Source organism: Eschrichtius robustus, chromosome X (genome assembly GCF_028021215.1).
Source record: "Eschrichtius robustus isolate mEscRob2 chromosome X, mEscRob2.pri, whole genome shotgun sequence".
NCBI classification, from domain to species: Eukaryota; Metazoa; Chordata; class Mammalia; order Artiodactyla; family Eschrichtiidae; genus Eschrichtius; species Eschrichtius robustus.
In genome coordinates, this window is record NC_090845.1 from 9,116,023 (window position 1) to 9,136,785 (window position 20,763).

The 20,763-nt window shown below is 40.7% G+C and overlaps 1 protein-coding gene across 2 annotated transcripts in view; it reads right to left on the minus strand.

Moving 5' to 3' along the window:
• The window catches only part of MID1 (midline 1), a 615,186-nt gene extending 599,133 nt beyond the window's left edge, over window positions 1–16,053 (minus strand). Inside the window, exons 1-2 of one of the 2 annotated variants that reach the window (XM_068533512.1) lie at window positions 15,983–16,053; window positions 8,940–9,064 (exon numbers count right to left, since the gene is read on the minus strand). The gene's annotated coding sequence lies outside the window, so the exon portion shown is untranslated. Of the gene's footprint in view, window positions 1–8,939; window positions 9,065–10,177; window positions 10,300–15,982 lie in introns of those variants that run through there. The other variant, XM_068533511.1, reaches the window with a different exon arrangement.
• Between the last annotated feature and the right edge of the window lie 4,710 nt (window positions 16,054–20,763).

Here is a 20,763-nt window from a genome sequence, read left to right on the forward strand (position 1 = left end):
TTTCTGAAAACATCCCTTGACAAGAAGGGTAGCCAGTAAGACCCTGGCTCCTACAGACGATAATTCCGTTATGCTTCAGAGCCTCCAAATTTCTATCTTGCTTCTAAGTGATGAGGAATTTCAAGTCTCTGAGGAGGACAAATAACAGGAGAAAACTTTGTCAGGAAACGACAGGCCCCCAGGGCCAGAGTTTAGAAAACACTCATGCAGGTGAGGCTGCTTTCAAGAAGTTTTGACTATATAAATTCCTCTTTGTCAGACTTAACCATGTATTAGTCTAAGACAGTTATTATATTTTCTTACTATAAGTATGCACTGTGTCCTGCACCTGGAGCTCTTGCCAAATTGTAGATTTATTCCTCTTTCTATACATCTGTGAAAAGAATGTGTGTTCTGTTTCATCAGGGAGTTACTCGAAGTCACAGGTTGCTAATTCCATATGAATAGAAACAGTGATTAATCTGGGAGATATGAGCTCGCCACTATTCATGTAACAGATGTCCATTATGATGAGTTACACATTTGTTCCGTGTTTACACTAAAATACAAAAGAAGACTCACCTCTTTTGTTTAAAAAAAAAAAAAGAGAAAAGAACGAAAGGGGGATGGGGGAAGGTAGGGAAGTAGAACATACTGGAAAATGTTTATTCAGGCGCCAGGTTAGATGCGATCGACGTGCGGTACGTCCGCAGGGTGGCAGGTAGAGAGGCAGAGGGTGAGGGGAGCGAGGGAGAAGCCAAGGTAAACGTTCCTGGCTTCATGTCAGGGTGTGGATATTAACTCAGTTCATCTCACTTGGCTGACAGAAGCACTAATGCCAAACCCGGCAATTTCATCAGCATCAGCTACGCAGAAGATGGGATTTCAGAGGGAGGCATGAGAAAAGGAGACTGATGTATGTAATTTTATTCAAATAATTAAAAACAAAGTTGGCAGTCTATCTTCCTGTCAAGAAGAATAAATATCAGGCTCTGGAGTTGGAAGGCCAAGTGCAAGAGGCTTCCTGCTGCTCCATCGTAACTTTGGTCCAATACAAACTTGAGAGTTGATTCTTCACAAAAAAATCCGTTCAAAGTGATCCTTCTATGTGCTTTTGCAGTTACTCTGTGCGCAGAGCTGACGTAGCAAGAGGACAGAAGCCAGGAGTAAGTGCGGAGGAGGCCGCCTGGCTGAGCCACGCTAGAGCTGTTAGTCTCACGGCCATTAATACAGGGTTTGTATAACTGAGCTATTTCTCCACAATCGGATGAGCCCAAGAGAAGTTTCCAGAACTTTCCTTTCTCTCATTATTTGCCTCCTGTCCTCATAAGCCCAGGAACTAAAGCAAGGCCTGGCACACAGTAGGAACTAAGTACATACATATATACACTTCTTTTTTTTTTTTTAAACAGCCAACCGTCATGACTTTTTTAACATCTTTATTGGAGTATAATTGCTTTACAAATGTTGTGTTAGTTTCTGCTGTATAACAAAGTGCATCAGCTATACATATACATATATCCCCATATCCCCTCCCTCCCACCCTTATAGGTGGTCACAAAGCACTGAGCTGATCTCCCTGCGTACACACTTTTTTAAATGAGCTAATTGAGCATGGGCTGGACTTAGTGAATGACACGTGCACATGGATTATATTTATCAACAGATTAATTATCTTACAGATTTGCAGGCCCACTGGATTATAGCAGAGGCAGTATCACAACCAAAAGCTGAAGAATCTTCTTTGCATGTCGTAACAGGGCTGTAGCGTGTCAAACCCTCTCCAGAGTTTCTTTTTAACAGCACCACTTTTTAGAGAAGAGGGCAAGCTCCATTTTGTCACTTAATAAAGAGAAGAAATTAGCATGGCCAGCTGGTAAAAAAAAATGAATAATTCCAACAGATTCACTGAGGGTTTTGCTTTTAAAGCATTTTAATCACTATTCCTCTCTATTTCCAGTAATGTACCAAATCTCTCTTCAGTTGCTCCTCACATGTTGAGTCTTAAGATGTGAAACACTCCACTTTTACATCTAAACCTTTTTTATTATTTGAAGATTAAGACAGAAGGGAGCAATCCTCCTCGCATCCGTGACACAATTCCAGTTGGAGAGCAAAGGTATCCTTCAGAGAAGTCCTTGTGCTGATGAGACTTCTGGGAACCATGTAAGGCAGCAAGAGCCAATTTGTCTACCTTAAGCAATGCACGGAGGGACACACTGCAAAGGTAGCCAAAATGATTAAGGAGGGACTCAGCTCAATAAACATGACATGTTGCAATGCCAAGTTTGAAGTGTTGGTAAGTGGGTACTTGGAGCCAGGTATAAGGTTCTGAAGACATCCTCAATCTCTTTGCCAAAAAAATTAATATTTTTATTTAGTCCAATCCCACCAAGTGAGCTAAGTTGATGATGAGAAAAAAAGCTTCCATTTTTGAAGGTAGTAGGAATTAGGAGAATAGTGGGGTCAGCAAACTTTGTGTAAAGGGCCAAATAGCAAACGTTCTTGGCTTTGTGTGCCACAGGATCTCTGCTGCAGATATTCAGCTCTGCCATTATGGGGAAAGCAGTCATAGTCAAAAAGTAAAAGAAAAAAAAAAAGAAGAAAAAAAAAAGGCAGAGCTGTGTTCCAATAAAACTTTATAAAGGCAGGTGACAGGCTGGATTTAGCTCACAGGCCATAGTTTGCTTACCCCTGGGATAAAACGTAGATGTCTCTCCAAGACAGACTGAAGATGCCAATCTTTAGATCCAATTGAAAATTATAGTGTTTTTTCATTCCCTGTATTTTTATTTATTTTTATTTTTTTCCATTCCCTGTATTTTTATTTATTTTTATTTTTTTTCATTCCCTGTATTTTTATTTATTTTTATTATTTTTATTTTTTTTCATTCCCTGTATTTTTAAAACATGCTCAGCACTACCTACGATTCTTGTGTGCATCTTCACGATGTTCCAATAGCATGTTCCTTAAATCAATCATTGAGACGCACTTCTCATCAAACTATCTGCATAAGCTTAGATTCAATCAAGAAAATAAACTCATGCTAAACATCCCAGGAATAAAGAAGTCAATACACGAATTAGGGCTTATATCAGGGTTGGAATATCTGGGAGAGTGGGATCAAGCAAGATGATTCCAAAATGAAAAAAAAAAAAAAAAAAAAAACAAGAAAAAAAGAAGGTCACTACCAAAGAGCAGGGAAGCAGGCACTGAATCCATCAGCCCATCACCACAGTGTGGGTGGTTATCAAAAGCACTACAGAAATTTTTCCACTTTGCAAGACTCTACGAGCAACCTCTCAGCAACTGTGTCAGTCTGCATCACCAAAGTGTCTTGGTTCTCCGTCACTCCCTGAAAAGCCACTGTGAGTCTCCTGCCTGCCCAACATCCAGCTGCAACCACCCCTGAACATAATCGCTTCTATTCCTTTCACCTGAAAAAAAGTTTATGTTACTCTCTTTGGCAAACTCTAACTCAGGACCATATAGGGAAGGAGCCTGGAAGGGATGTCATGCCCACCTGGCTTCTCAGAGATGTAGAAGAGATCTTAGAAGGGGAGGTAGTGATACCTATCGTACTTGACCGTGGCTAAGCCACCACATTCCACCCCTTGGTCAATGTAGCATCCATACAGTCTCCCTTTACCCATTTGTAACTTCCAAATAAACAACATAATGCTACTGTTCTACTTGATGCAACGATTCCCTATCCACCGCAAACTCACTCAAGCTTTCCCCACAAGTGGCGCCACCAAGTCCTGTTTGTTATTTTATCCATAAATGGTTGATGGTTGTCTTCCAGTTCAGTCACAATAGCTCTTTCCTACTGTGCAATTTAAAAATTGAAATACAGGTTTAACTCAATCCTTATATTACATAACAAAGGGAAGGACACAGTTTATTGATATATACAGATATCCATATCAAAACTGGAAGAAAAATGCCTTAATACAATCCTCGTTTCTACAACTGGTCACATGACCGTTGCTAGTTCTTATACCTGTCTTCTTTTATTACTCATGGGGATCACATAAACCCAGAACACTCGAGTGGGATCATCATGCATTCTGAACACCAAGCTGGGATCTGCCACCCACCAGACATCGTCAGGTGACCCGTGTGCAGTAGTCCAGCCTAGGTCTCTCCAGCTCCCAGGGCCCCAACAGACCCCAAGGTCTCACCCACTCTAGTGACCCACTTCTTGGCAACTGCCTGGCTCAAGGGAGGCAAGTACATCAGAGTTGGGCGTACCAAGGAAAGGAGTGGAGCCCATCCATGCTGCCACGTTCCCATATCCGAACACTCCTCCCACCTGCTACCCCCATGTTTTAACCTTTAAATCTGGTTGCTGGTCTTCTCAATGGATACAAAATTTAACTTTACCTTTAATTAATATCATCTCCTTCTCTCTTCCTCTCTTCCTCTCTCTCTAAAATCTAGATTTTAGAGATAATATCTTCATTCAAATTGCACCTAAAAGGCATGTATTAGCTCTCTGTGATCTAAGCTGGGTGGCTGAGTTGATTATAGACTAGGGTTCATGAATTTAGATTCTGCATGAACATATTTTGCTTTGTTCCAAGGAAAAGCCAATTTCAGGACTTCAAAGTCTAACTCCCCTAGCCAGCCAGTTCTCAGGTGTGTGCTGGTGGTCAAGGGCAAGGATAATATGCATGATGTTTCAGTGCAAGCCCTACCCCCATCCGTAAGAAGCCAATTGAGAAGCATTCTCCTTAATGACAGGTGTTTTAATGGGCAAAGGATAATGAGGTTTCTTTTTAAAAAGAGGAAGAAAATGGTCAAGATATTATTATCATCTGAATAATCTTTGCCAATAAAAGCCCCCAAAATATCCAGTTAGAATACCAGTTTCCAAACCCTCTCTCAGTGGACTTGAGGACACGGGGAGGGGGAAGGGTAAGCTGGGACGAAGTGAGAGAGTGGCATGGACATATATTCACTACCAAATGTAAAATAGATAGCTAGTGGGAAGCAGCCACGTAGCACAGGGAGATCAGCTCGGTGCTCTGTGACCACCTAGAGGGGTGGGACAGGGAGGGTGGGAGGGAGACGCAAGAGGGAGGAGATATGGGGATATATGTATATGTATAGCTGATTCACTTTGTTACAAAGCAGAAAGTAACACACCACTGTAAAGCAATTATACTCCAATAAAGATGTTAAAAAAAAAAATCTTACTGGGGCACTAACCTGCCTACTGAAGAGTTAATTACCCAGGGAATGTACTTGTGTTTGACTTTCTTTTATTTGATTAGAATTCATATGCTCTGAAGTCATATGTTAATTCATAGATTTTTGTCCAGTGGTAAAGATAACCTCAAAGGTTGTAGTTTTATTGCCCTGTAGCATGTTAACCAGTTTTGAATCTATCCTAGCAATATTATTCCAACACACTGTTTTTCCCCTCAAAATGTCTATAAATACCAAATTCTTCAAAATGCTCTTGGCATCATCTTAACCCTCTTAGGGTTCCCGTTATTAATGAGTTGAGTAAATTCTTGACATGCATTCATTCTCTATTTGCGTGAGACTCCTGTTTTTAGCTCTTTAAAAATACTTTGACAGTACCTACATCATGAAGTTATTATGAGAATACAATAAGGCAAATAAAGTAATTAAGGTCCTGACATTTTAAGCCGTTAATGAATACTAACTATTATTATTAGCTATAATTAAATGCAGTTTGATGCACAGGAAATAAAAAATGTAGCATACTCCTAACTTGACCCAGAGATACCCATACAGTTAAAACAAAAATAAAGAGAACATTCATTTAATATTCAGCTCCACCTTGATTTCCCTTGGGACTTTTGACTCCTCTTGAATCTAGCCCAGTGAATTAAGCTTTTGAATTAATAGCCATTTTCATGGATGATGCCATACCTTATAATTATTGGGGTCTATAACTGTTGGGATGTGTAAGGGTATACAGAATAAAGAATCTATCCCATAAAGAAAAAGAACTTCCCCACTTCACATGACCAATAGTAGATAATACAATTAAAATTAGGATTGAAGTAAAAACTTCCCGCTTTGAGAGACCCAATTATTATTCCTCATTTTATTTCCTTCAATTTTAATGGGTTATCCTGTGGATTTTCCCCCCGAAGTTTTTAATAGCTACGTTCTTCCTATCTTCCTTTGTCTGAGTTCAGAAAGAAACTAAAGGACAATAAAGGGAGAAGCATGACCAATTCCTCCAATTTCACTATGATTTTCGTTGCTATTTATACTCAGATAACTTTCTCAGATTATAAATCCTCAAAAAGAGAACTCAATTTTAGTTTTTGTTTTTTGGATTTTTTGTTGTTGTTGTTTATCTGTTTTTTGGAACCTGGCGTAGGAGTTAAATCAGCTTTGGCTCAAATAAGCTTTGGCTCAGAGGAACCAACTGAATTGCATAATTAAATACATGTTGAAACAACACTTCAAAAGTAATACATAACCTTTCCATACTGATGTCTAGAAAAGAATAAAAATCATCTGTAGAAATAAATACAAGGACTGAGGCACTCAACTTCCACGTACAAGCACAAGGGAAGCAAATGGAACTGGGATTTACTCTGCACTGTACACAAAACCACAGAGAGCCTGGGTCATCAAATACTTTTTAAATAACTTCAAACACTGAAACACAATGCAGAAACCTACTGCACTCATTTAAAAAAGCAAACAAAGGAATATAGGGCCTTAAATCAAGATTAAACGTTCAGCTGTTGTTCAGTTCCAGTGAACCAAAGAAGATCAAGTTGAATGTGAAAGAAAGTGAAGAAGACAAATAACACATGTAGTACTCAAGTGTTCCTTCTCTTTGCGGAGCTTATTTCTGTGTCTAGACACGATCAGACATTTTATATATATATATATATATAAATATATACACACACACACACACACACACACACCTATGTATACTTCAGATACATAACGTGTGTATGTATGCCTACCTGTCTGTTTCGTATATATTCATACCAACACACATTTCTTAGCCTTTGAAATGAGAGAATACCACTAAGCAAGTGGAGAAATCAGTTGAGGCAGCCCTCATTCAAGATTACTGTAGTCCCCGGCTACTCAAAGTGTGGTCACCAGCACCAGCAAAGCATCAGCAAAGCAAAGCACCAGCATCACCTGGGAGCCTGTTAGAGATGCAGAGTCTCAGGCCCCACCCCACATCGCCTGAATCACAACCTAGATTTTAACCACATCGCCTGGTGATTTGTATGTACAAATTCAAGTTTGAGAAGCACTGGCCTAGATCCGCGCTACCCGCTACAAAAGCTGTTAGCCACTTGTCTATTCACCCGACATGTGATTAGTGAGACTGAGAAACTGCTTTTAGTTTAATTATTAAAATGTGAATTTAAAAGCTAATACTTGATTCCATTACTGGAATACTTCTAAATACGTTGGGAACAACTCAGATATATGAATCTAAAGACAGATCAAGTATTTCTGATGAAAATTTACTATCTGAATCGAGAAAGTGCTCTAAGTGTAAAATACACACCAGATGTCAAAGACCTGTCATGAAAAAATGCACGCAACATATGTCATTGATAATTTTTTAGAATGATTACAGGTTAAAATTTCAGATATGCTGAGTTAAATTTAATACATTCTTAAAATTCATGTGCTTCTCTTTTACTTTTTAAAAATATGACTACTAGAAAATAACACCTCATGTATTATTTTTACCGGACAGTACTGCTTTAGAGCCACGGTTCTCCAATTATAAAATTACTGGTGCCTGGGTTCCCATCCCAGAGATTCTGGTGAAGTTGGTCTGGGGTGAACCTGGGCATTAGGATTTTTCACCTCTCCTTGGGGATTCTACTGAGCCGCCAAGGTTGAGAACCACCGCCGCAGGTTAATACAGATTCATTAATCACAACTGATACATAACGACCTCCTAAAGACCTTACATCTTTTAAGACCTCCCATCATTCCTCAGCTCAAAGGTGGAACTGGAGAAGTAGTGCGTATTTCTTACCTAGAGGGCAAAAGCAGCCCACTGATGTTATCAGGGCTGGAGGCTGGGTGATATTATTCTACTTCAACTCCAAGCAGAATCAAACATAGCAAAACAGATGGAAATCGAGGTTTTCTCAGTATCTCCAGAAACCCGTCCCCAGCAACGTCAGCAATTCATTCCCATATCCGACGCAGTGGATCTCCAACTTCCGTATGTTTAACAGAATAACCCCTTGCACAGTTTGTTTAAAAGCAGATTGCTGGGCCCGAGCAAGTCCCAGGAATGCTGTGGTAGGGTGACAAACCATCCTGGATTGCCTGGACTGTCCCGGTTTGGGTTTTAGCACCACATCCTGGGAACGGGTCAGTTCTGGGCAAACCAGGCCAGGTGGTCATCCTACCCCGGCAAAGTGCGTGTTTAACGAGCAGTCCAGGTGACCATCCTGGACGCCAGGTGAGCACAGTTTGAGAACCACGCCTAGAAAACACAGGTTCTTGAATACTTTCTAGTGACGTTCCTTCTGGATTAACCAAGCGCCCTAAGAAAGCAGCCACTGAAGCGACACAAATAGTTCAGCAAATAACTGACTGGAGAAATGTTCGAACCTAATTAAACATACCAGGAAATTGTTTAAAACTGTATGCAAGAACAGCTACAAAAAGGATCACCCTGGTAGCCTTGAAGGGAACTATTTCAATGTCAAGAATCCAGCAGATAGGAGCTGGGGAGGCCAAGTAAGTGTGTGGCATGAGGTCATGTCAACCTTGAGTTTGATCACTGCTTCTGTCATTTGCTAGCTGTGTGACTTTGGGGAAGTTCCTTGACCTCTCTGTGCCTCAATATTTTCATCTGTAACGATGAAATGAATAATTTATACCAACACTGAAGCTTAGCCATCAGAGTAAACAACTAATGCATTACATCAGACTGATCCCAGTTGAGGGATACTCTACAACATACCTGACCAGTCCTCCTCCAAACTGTCAAGGTCTTGAAAAACAAGGAAAGCCTGAGAAACTGTCACAGCCAAGAGAAGCCCAAGGAGACAGGATGATCCGCTGTAATGTGGCGTCCTGGAAGGGATCCTGGAATAGAAAAAGGACACTAGGTAAAAACTAACAAAATTCAAATCAAGAATGAAAGTTACTTAATATTAATGTATCAAAATTGGTTTATTGCTTGTGCAAATGCACCATGCTCATATAAGACGTTAGTCATAGGGCAAACGGAGTGTGCAGTGTATGGGAATTCTCTGTATGGCTCTGCAACTTTTCTGTAGATCTCAAACTACTCTAATTTTAAAAGTTTATTACAAAAAACACCTAGCATAGTAGTGCCCAGGTCAGAAGTACACAGTTAACAACAGTCATTACTATTATTGTGAACTGTACATTATGGATGATACCGAAGAAAAGAACAGCATCCTGATTCAACATTTTCATGAGAAACTAGGAGCCTGAAAGCCTTGGAGATGAGGGTTGGGGGAAGAAAAGATGAGAGGGAAGACGAAGAGGCCATAAAGACTGTTTATTTCGTCTACAGCCAGTCCCAGGCCTGTAACTTCTGTCACATGACCCTGCTGGTTTTCTCCCTGACGTTGTTCAGAGTCTGTAATTATTTTCCTTATTCAATTGTTCTCAGTTCTGAGCCCAACCTCCCTTACCTCTCCACCATGGGCTAGAACCAGAATCCTTTTCTTATGTTTTCTTCCCCTAGCCTCCCTGTAGCTCCCCTACCTCTCAAAAAATAAAAGCACGCCAGCAAATAAACACAAACACCACTCCACTGACCAAGTAACCTCGCTTGGTGGGAAAGCCCTCAACATTTGAGTCCAGAGTTGCTAGGTTACATCTGCAAATATAGGTGATTGAGCTTAAACAGAAATACTTTAATATTTGCTTGTACTATATTGTACCTCGTGTTTTTGATTTAATTTAAGCTTCAGAAAAATTTTGTTGGATAAGCAGGGCAGATGTTTTTACCTCCATTTGAGTGATGTAAAAAATTTTAAAAAGAAAGGAAGGAAGCAAGGGAGGGAGGGAGGGAAGAAGGAAGGAGAGAGGGAGAGAAGAAAGAAATTTAAAGTGACAACAAGATTCATACAGTTAATTTGTGCATCATTGTTTTAATCTACTGGGGCCGCCCTTAGAAAACATCACAGACTAGGGGGCTTAAACAACAGAAATTGATTTTCTTACAGTTGTGGAAGCTGCAAGTCCCAAACCGAGGGGCATCGGGGTCGGTTTCTGATAAAAGCTCTCTTCCTGGCGTGCAGATGACCGCCTTGCTGTGTTCTCACATGGTGGACTGGGAAAGTTCTGGTGTTTCTTCCTCTTCTTATAAGGACACCAGTCCTATCGAATTAGCACCCCTCTCATATGACCTCACTTAACTTTAATTACCTCCTTAAAAAAAAAAAAAAAAAAAAAAAAAAAAAAACCTTCTCCAAATGCAGTCACACCTGAGGCTAGGGCTTCAACATATGAATTTGGCAGGGGTCGGGGGGGTGGGTGGGGAGGTGGAACCCAATTCAGTCCATAGAAGGATGTTCTCCTACAAGGGGCAGAAGAGTTAAGAGGATGACAGGGAGGAGATAACGCTTCGAGAACAGGGAAGAACTACCAATTAGACGAGAGGTAGCTAACTGTGGCTACGCCCATTTAGCCACATATTGCCCACAGCTGCAGAGCCGAGCAGTTTCCAGACAGAGGCTAGGGCTCACAAAGCTCCAAGCACTAACTCTCCCGCCCTTTACAGAAAAAGTGTGCCAACTCCTGGGTTAGACCGGTATATGATAGTTCGTTCCATCCACAAGATGACTCCACAGGCTGGTATTCTTGCCACTCCACTGGGAGCAGAAGTGACTTCCAGATACACAGCCCGCAGGGAGGGAGCTCGAGAGAAGAACTCAAACACGGGGATAGAACATTCAGAAGGGTATCCTTCCCAGGCCACCCCACCGCAGGGCCTAGGGCTTTCCTCTTAGACCTTGCAACTGTGGGTGGATGTCGGCCCTCAGCACAATGGCTTCCGACAACCCTCTCAGCCTTGCAGACTCTTGTCACTCAGGCCCAAATGCCCCGCTGTCTCCAATCACACCCTATCAGTGTTTGCTGCAAGCTATTTTAGGCGCTCAGTTTCTTGCAGTTTTCTTTTGTTTCAGTTTATGTTTTGCACCGGGGCATGTGTTTTATATGATTAGGATTTACATAGAAAGCAGATCACTTGAATTAAGGGAGCCTTGCAAATAATTATGGAGACCTTAAGGGGTTTCCAGGGATAATTTCAGGACTGTTAGTCCCAAATGCAGTTGTTGGTCCTTTTCGTTATTAGACAGTATGTTCCCTTTTCTTTTCAGCATCCGATATTGAACTCATGGTGCTTTCCTTATTGTACTGATTACAACTCAGGTTCCTTTTGATAGAGGCATTTGTCAATAGAAAACAGTTCCTAGATCCTCTTGGAATTAGTAGAGACATTCCCCAACTTACTTACTCAAGAATCCAGAGCCTTTTCATTAGGCCTATGGTAGGATTTAAGGACGCAAAACTACAATTGGGGTTAATTTTACTGTTGGCTAACTGATCTCATTAGTATTTGACTTATTGATCTTCCTGTCCGCACAGAGAAATTATTTGCATGTAGATTCCTGCTGCTTTAGTCTGTCCAGCATCAATTCCTCTGAGGAACATCCTCTCTCCCATTTCATGTGGTCCTAGGTGGGCTATCAGTTACAACGCTCGGGGCCCCCACAAATCATATTACCTTGTTCTACCCCTCAACAGAGTCATTGATCCGAAAGAAAGTATGTGACCTGATAGGAGCTAATTACCCAGGATATTAAAGAAGTTGGGAGAGAGATTGTCACACAGATGGACACCGGGCTGAGAGAGGGAGGCAGAGCCCCCAGATCCAGCCCTTCCTGAAGCTTTCCCCACCCCTGGACTTCCTAGGGATGTGAACCAATAAATTCCTTTTTCTGCTTGGCTAATTCAAGTTGGGCTTCTCACTCAAAACCCCAAATGTCCTCACTGATATAACATGCTTCCAGATAGATTTCTGAGTGTCCTCAGAAACATGCATCAGCAACTTCCAGAGGGCACCAGGCACTGAGCACCGGGATCCATGGGTCCTCATCCGAGCTGCAATCTTGGAACTCCCAGGCCATCCCTCTGCCAGGTTCGAGGGCTTTAGAAACGGAGAACCTATGGGACACGGGGTGCAACACAGTTCCTTGGATATATTTATGCCTTCTCTTATGCACGAAGGTGCAGTCTGGACTTGCTTTCTCAAGTTCTACTTCTCCCTGTCCTTTGGCCCTTCTTGGAGTGGAAGTGGGACAAAAACCCTTGTGCTGCTGACACTGATGGTATCAATCTTGGGAAACAAGAGAAAACCAAGTAAGATCAGTGGACCCCCAACAATGATAATGCTGAATGGAGTGGGAGGGCCAAAGTCTAGGGCCAGGTTTGGACCCCAATCCGACCAGTGGTCCCAAGCATCCCAGAGGTAACCGGGAAGGAGAAATAAAACCCACAGCCCACCACCAAGTGGCTGCAAAATTACCCCTTCAGTGAAGACACATGTTTTTCTCCTTTGTTTTCCAGAAGATACCTTTCTAAACCCATCTAAACTCTGCCTCACTAGATCCTTTGCCACCTGAAGTGTTAGCTATGACTCAGAGTTTCCTGAGATAAACTCTACAACCTCCCTCCTCCCCCAGGAAAGTTCCTGACTGAGGCCCACCCACACCAGCCAAAACTCTGATCCAAGTGGCTGGGCGATACCTTAATGCCGTTTAAACTATGCACTTACATGTGTTTGCAGGTCATGATAAATAAGCACCCTCCTTTGTTGTCTCATTTCTTTGCAGCTTAACTTGGCTTCCTCTGTTTCTAACTGATGGGAACCACAGTCAGTTTTTAAGACGCACAAGGAAGGAAAGCTCTTTGTGTTAAAGGCGGTCCGCCAAGGTGCTAATTCCATCTTTGGTAGGTTTTTCCCAGGACTGTGTTCCTTATCCAGGAATTTCCCTGAGCTTGGTGGTTCGCTAGTCCAAATTCCAGCTTTGAATAAATAAACCAGCTGAAGTGCTCCGTTGCCTCAGGGACAAGCAGGGCAGTTTCTGAACTTCCATCGCCCCCCAGTGGCAATTTCTTAAGTCTTTTTGTTAGTTACTCAAAAAGATTTAGGTTATGATTCTTCCCTCCAAACCTGTTTAAAATTTTTTTTAAAAAATTCTCACAATGAAGATTATGAAATGTGTGTGTGGAGGTGTGTTAGTAATGTTGAGTTTATAACTGCTGGGTCACAGGGTCGTAGATTCATGCAATTGACAGATCTCACCAATCAGGATGCCCTTTGGAAAAAATTCCTACCTATCATAGCTGTAGAGTCCAATATTAAAGTGATTACCTCAAATGCGTTTTTGTTTTTAATTTAGAGGATCTAGATCAGGGTTTCCATTCTTCTGGTTCAATTAAATCACGGTCATTAACTATAATTTTTAAACTCATGCTACCCCTTTGTAAACTTTTCCACCATAAAATGTTTTGTAACATTGTCCGAGAAGGTAAGAAACCATTTAAAGCCAAAAAATATGAAGGTTTATAAACCATGTATATAAAACTTTGTAAAAGCCAACATCAAACCCACACAAATAACTAGAAATTATCACTGTTAGGTTGTCAAAACCTGCAGCAGATTAATACACAAAGTGGCAGAATCAAATGAATGAAAGTTCGTGATTTCAAACTTTAACCAGGTGAAACTCAGAAACAGGTGATAGGGCTTCCCTGGTGGCGCAGTGGTTGAGAATCTGCCTGCCAATGCAGGGGACACGGGTTCGAGCCCTGGTCCGGGAAGATCCCACATGCCGCGGAGCAACTAAGCCCCTGCGCCACAACTACTGAGCCTGCGCCCTAGAGCCCATGAGCCACAACTACTGAGCCTGCGCGTCTGGAGCCTGCGCTCCGCAACAAGAGAGGCCTCGACAGCGAGAGGCCCGCGCACCGCGATGAAGAGTGGCCCCCGCTCGCCGCAACTAGAGGAAGCCCTCGCACAGAAACGAAGCCCCAACACAGCCAAAAATAAATAAATTAATTAATTAATTTTAAAAAACAAGAAATAGGTGATAGAGTTGCCCTGAGTCATCAGATAGTTTAATGATACTGAAGAGTCCCCCGCCCGTCTGCTCACCTGTCGTCCCATCCCCTTGTCCATCCTCCCACCCATCCATTTAGACAGGTTTAGGAAGATATCCTGTGGAAAACAAAAGGGAAAAAAGTGTTTCTGCACTGCAACAATAATTTTGCAGCCTCCTGGTAGCACGCTGTGGGCACCTCCATCCAGCCGGCTGTACATTAGGTACGTGCCACACGTTGTGTGAGGTACCAAGGACAGAAGATGGGTAAGATGTACTACCTGCTTTCATGATTCTCAAAGCAAAAGAGACTTTGAAGATTTTCTCAGTATGGTCTCTATTCTAAGGCTTCATTCTCAGAGAAGGTGGAAATAACCAGTGCCAAATCGCCAAATCCAGAGAAGACTCTCAGCGGTTAGCATCAAGAGGGCCTAGAGACCTAGTTGGCCTTGATTGCATGGGGGGTAGAGATGAGACCTCATTCAGCCACAGCCATTGAATGTTTTCTCTGCAAAACAAAATGTAGGCTATGTGGGATTCCAAAAACACAAACTATTTTGAGGGAGAGAGCAGGTATACATATGAAAGAGCCAAGGGACACTTCTATAGCATAATAAGATCACAGCCTCACATTATATATAGTCAATGCTTTTTGGTGGCTGGTATTAAGAATTTCACCTCATTTTTGAGAAAGGGAGGACGTGGAATTTAGGAAAGCAAGTCCAGACTGAAGAGGCTTATTTTCAACTCAGAAAGGGGAAGGTTCTTGCCTGCCTACCCACGATGGAGTTATTACTTCAGCTTATTTTTCAGATCCCAGTAAATTATTTTGGTTCACCGCCTGCTAGACCCTGCCTCCACACCCCTTGTAAATTAGAGGCCAGGCTTATAGTCCTTTAGATAATACTGACCTGGTGCTAACCTCCTACACCCCAAGCATTCCTGCCACTCCTAAACCCAAAGTGGAAGTGTGTGTCCTTCAGCTTCCTTTACTCAGATCTTGACTCCTTTCCGGCCAGAACGTTCCCCTCCTCTGACCACCCATCTCCCCTTACCTTTGGAGGATAAACTTCATCAAATCTCTTTTGCTCAAGTATCCCAAATCCTGGTGGTCTGGGGGCCTCATTATTAGTGTCAAAGTCTATCTTTTCTCTCTTTTTTCCTGTCTAGCATAATATCTCGCACATAGGAGGTGCTCAATAATTTGTTAAAAGGAAGGGAAGGGGCAGTAGTGGGAGAGAAAGACGGAAGGAAGGGGGAAGGCCAGAAGGAAGGGAGAGAGAGAGGGAGAAGAGAGAACAAGAAAGAAAGAAAGGAGAGTTAGAGAAAAGAATTCTCTTACAAGGACCTGCTATCTCCCTAATTAACGCCACCCACCAATTAAATGCTCACTTGTCCTTAATGAATCTCCTCAGCACACTTTTGAAGTTTGTTTTCAGTGATGTGACTTTAAACAAATGTAATCTATTGGAGTTAATAGTTTACAGTGACGGTTTTCAGTGTTTCCCTGTGGTACTTTGGGGGCCAGACTGAGCTATTCTCTGTTAAAATAAAATAATACCCGCCCCCGCCACACACACAATTTTCAGGAAACCTTTAGAACATTCTTAAATTTAGCCCTTTTCCCACCACACAATTCTCATCTATATTGTCAAGTGTTCGCAGAGAGCAAAGCATATGAACACACAACAACAACACAAAATCCAAGGAAGTTCCCACAAGTGGAAATTTCTTTTAAGTATTTAACCACTAGTATAATATGCAATCAATTGTTTCCAGATCATGTGATACAATAAAATATATATTTCATGCTGTTTCCCACGAAGGAGTAGCCCATTTTCCAGCACCATAGCAGACTCACCTGAGGATAAATGTATCACCTTGTAGGTGACCCTCAAACCGCATCAGTGCCACACAATCCTTTCTCACCTCAGGGGGCTCAGTGCTACAACCCTGCAAAAAGCAATGGAATCAAGTGTGAGGCCACTCTGAGCAATTACAAAGGCATTTAAAAAAATAAAGCAAGTATATTATTTTCATTGATAATTATTATTGAAATTATTCAGATAAAGCTAGGGGCTAATTATATTATGATTGTAAATAGTAGAATAGTCATCCTCGTCTCTTCTACTCCCTAATTATAAAGCTGAGTTAATTTGGGGTAACTGAAAACTTTAGACAAATGCTCCTGCTTCCACGTGAGAGAAGAGAGAGAATCAATTTTCCCTCAAGAGGAGGTACTTTCAAGTAATGCTTCTGGAACCATCCGTAGTGAAAGACTGGTTGTGTTGTTTTCTTTTGTTAATTTCTAATCAATTGCCCACCGATATTTTCGTACAAAAACCAAAAAATTACTAATGGAGTGAAATAAAAAGCAAATGTGCAAAATGTACGCCAAATTTCTTTATTCTCAGATTCATGAGAAAGAAAATTACTCTCTTAAACGGCTACAAAAGTTTCTAAATGCTTCCTCTCAATCTCTGTATTTCTTTCTACGGACAACACACAGGGCACTCGAGAGCCTTGCCATCCAAAGTGTGCTCCTTGGGCCAGAAGTACTGGCATCACCTGGGTGCTTGTGAGAAATACAAAAGCAGATTCTCATGCCCTATCCAGACTAAGCGAATCAGAATCTGCATTTTAACAGGATCCCTGAGGGATATGTACACCCAGTAAAGTATGAGAAGCATTGGTCTAAACTAGAAAATCAAAAGCAATTGTACAGACACACAGACACACACATATAACTTTCAGACCATAGAATGTTTTATTATCAACTCATCACATTTTATACAATATTTAATAGATTCACCCTTAAGCAAAGCGTAAGCCTTTGTCAGCTAGGCCTGGCCTTCCTACCACCTGGGGCTCAAGATCTGATTCACTTGAATCTCCAGGTCCTCAGAAGATCAAGTTTCCCTAAGTTATATGGTGCTTCTCAGAAATCTATGTTCCCATGGTCACCTCTGCCTCTGGACTCCTCTTTCTACCTGTGCTGGTTCAGTTCATATTGACTCAGATGGACAAATCAACCCCTCTATCATCTTCTACAGAAGCCCATTCACCAAAGCATTTGTTGATTTTGTTAAACCTCGGAATAAAAAGAGATAGATGGGTATTTCTTGAACATGATAAAAAAAAAAAACTATATGCCAATCTAAAAGGTTAATGCTTTTGGATACATAACACTATGCTTAATGGATAAATAACACTAGACACATTCCCACAAAAATTAGGAATGTCCACAACCACTTCTATTAGTTAATATTTTGCTGGAAAGTCCTAACATTTTGCAATTAGCAGAAAAAAGAAATTACAGGCATTAGAGTTAGAAATGAGGAGGTAAAATTATTATTAGTTGAGATTATATGAAAGAATCCCTGGAAAATCCAAGATAAAGAGACAAAAAATAAGACTAACGACAATACATGAATTCTAAACATTGCAAAACATAAGTCGAATGTAGTCAACAGCTTTCATAAATGTACCAATAATAAGTTTGAAGATATAAAAAAGGAAAAGATTTCCCTTACATTGCAAAAACAAAGTTTAAATACCAAGCAATAAACTCAACACTTTAAAATGATTTTAAGAAACACTTTAAAATTGCACTGAGGGACACAGAAGAAGACTTGAACATTTGGGGAGGGCATTGCATATTCACGTATAGGATGACACATTTTTCTAAAGAGTTCTAGTTTTCCTATATATATAAGTTTAACAAAATTCCAGTAAAATTACCATCCAGATTTTCCAAAAAAATAAAAAACTTGACCAGCCAACTCCAAATTTCATTCAGAAATATAAACAAGCAAAAGTATCAAGAAAAATTCTGAAAAAGAAGAATAATGAGAGAAGGATGACTTGCCAGATGGTCCCAGTACTTTAACGTGGTATTGGTGTGTTGTTCATGGACATAATAATGGCTTGGAGTAAAAAGTCCAAAAATAGATCTGAGTATACATGGGAATTTCGTGTCTTAATAATGAGATGACATCTCAAATCTCTGTATGTGTGTAGGGGGATAGGGGGGAATGGTTTATTGAAAAAATAGTCCTGAGACAATTGAGTAACTGAAAAAAACAGAGGGGAGAGTAGAGCTGTACTTTATTCCTTACACCAGAATAAATTTCAAATATATCTAGGGTTTAAAGTAAAAAGGTAAAATTTTTATAAATTTGAAAAATCGTAGAAGAATTCATTTAGGACTTAAACGAAAGTGATTCTAACGATGCCCCAACACCCAGAAACCATATAAGAAAAGACTGTGAAATTAAGGTGCGCAAAAATTACTCAAAGCAAAATTCACCACAAACAAAAACAAAAGAAAAAAGACTGAGAAAATATTTCTAACTCATTGTTATGGATCGAATTGTGTGCTACCCCTCCAAACTTGTATGTTGAAGTCCTAACCCAAATACGACTATATTTGGGGATAGGGTCTTCAGGGAGGTAACGAAAGTTAAATGAAGTCTTAAGGGCGTGGCCCTAATCTGATAGGACTGGTGTCCTCTCAGGAAGAGATACCAGAGAGCTCCCTCTCTCCACATGCATAGAGAAGAGGCCAAGAAAGCAGCTGTCTACAAGCCAGGAAGCCAGAAACCAACGCTGATGGCACCTTGATCTTGAACCTCTAACCTCGAGAACAAAATAAATTTCTGTTGTTTAAGCCACTCAGTCTGTGTTATTCTGTTATGGCGGCCCGAGCAGACTAACACACTCATACTTTGGAAAAAGGGTTAATTTCCTTACTATGTAAATAGTTCCTACAAAATCAGTAACAAAAAGAGCAGTACAATGTATTGATGAAGGTGTGAGGGAATGGGCTCTCTCATACATTCTGAGAGGGACTGGTACAACCACCTATTGAGGGTAATTTGGAAATGCCTACCAAAGATAAAAGCAACTTCCTCTTGAGCCAGTCATTTTGATTCTAGGTGTTTATTCCACAGATCTGCTCGCATGTGAGAAAAAATGTAAGTACAATGTTATTCATTGCAGCATTGTTCGCAATGGGAAAGCATTAGAAACAATTAAATTTTGTTCACTATTAAGAGACCAGTTACACAAAATTATATTAATCTATACAATGGGACAGTGTACAATTGTTAAATAAAAACAAACTGGAATGCTTTATGTATCAATATGGAAAACCTCCAAGATATTTTAACTGAAGAAAACAAGGGTGAAAACTCTATGTGAAGTATGCTACCATTTGTGTAAAAAAAAAAAAATGTAGGCAGGGAGAAAACAGGTGTTATATTGCATCTAACCGTGTCTGATACACCGGAATAACCCCCAGTTAGCCTTTAAAGGGCAATTCATGGTGATGTTTGTACAACATTGTCAAAGTACTTAATGCCACAAAATTGCACACTTAAAAACAGTTAAAATGGTTTTTTAAAAAGTCAATTAAGAGGTCATCTCCTCCAGAGTAAAGGCCATGGCTAAATACATTTTCTTTATCCTCCCACAGTAAGTTTATAAAGTTACGAAATAAATGAAATTATCTGAAGATGCGTCTGTCTCACTACCTAGAGTACTGGTGAGGCAGCAGGGAACGTGTCCCACCCACCCCATGGCCTCTGAGACTGGCTCTATATCCAGCACATGGTAGAAGCTCAGGAAATGTTTTCCTTACAGATTTCAGACTCAAGACTGCAATGTCAACTTATTGCTGAGTTTCCAGCCTGCTGGCCTGCCCTGCAAATTTAATACTTGGCACTGCTCACAGTTGTGTGAACCAATTCTTTAAAATAAATTTCTTGACATGTAGCTAGCTAGCCAGATCTCTTGTTGGTTCTGTTTCTTTGGAGAACCCTGATTTGGGGCAAAAGAGCACTCCTCAGATAACCTCATGCATTAGGCTTCCTACTTACATGGCTGCCTCTGCTTCTGATGTAACATCAAGGAAAGTGCAACTGAAGAGGAGCCTTGAGCAAATTAGTAGAGAGCCCCCAGAGCAGAGGGGCAGAGTAACATATTTTAGCATTTATGTTAACAATTTATTTCATGCTTTATAATTCACAATATATTTCTTTGGCTATAAAGCCTTATATTGCCATTGCTGGAGAGAGAGACAGACAGACTGACTGAGAGAGAGAGAGAGAGAGAGAGAGAGAGAGAAGAAAAACCCAAACCTTTGCTACATTCTGATTATATCTTTTAAATATTTGTACCAATAACTCTGTATTTAGAGCCTGTATATCTTTGGTTTTTAATGCATAAGGAGACCAAGCAATAAAATAATATCACAAACATCTGTTCCTAGGATTCAAGAGTTAAAGTATGAATTTTAATATCTCCCAAAGCATATTTCTTGGAAAACTGTGTCTGATGTGGTGGTGGTAGAGAATGGTTTGTCAACTTGTCTTTTGTGGCTTTAATTCTTCAATCCCACTTTAGAGTGAATCCAAACCACTTAAGAGAGCCTCTCCCTCCTTCCCCTACAGCCACTCATAACTTACCTTCTTGATTTTCCTTCCATTTTTACTTTTCTTCTCTCCAATTTATTAATTCACAATGCTTACAATAACAAACAAAACTGCCGAAGAGGCAGGAATATATTTAGGTGAGCTAGTCAAGCATTCCCTTCTGTGTAGGGAAACCCAACTAGTCCGAAGACTCTTTGGTAAGTATGGA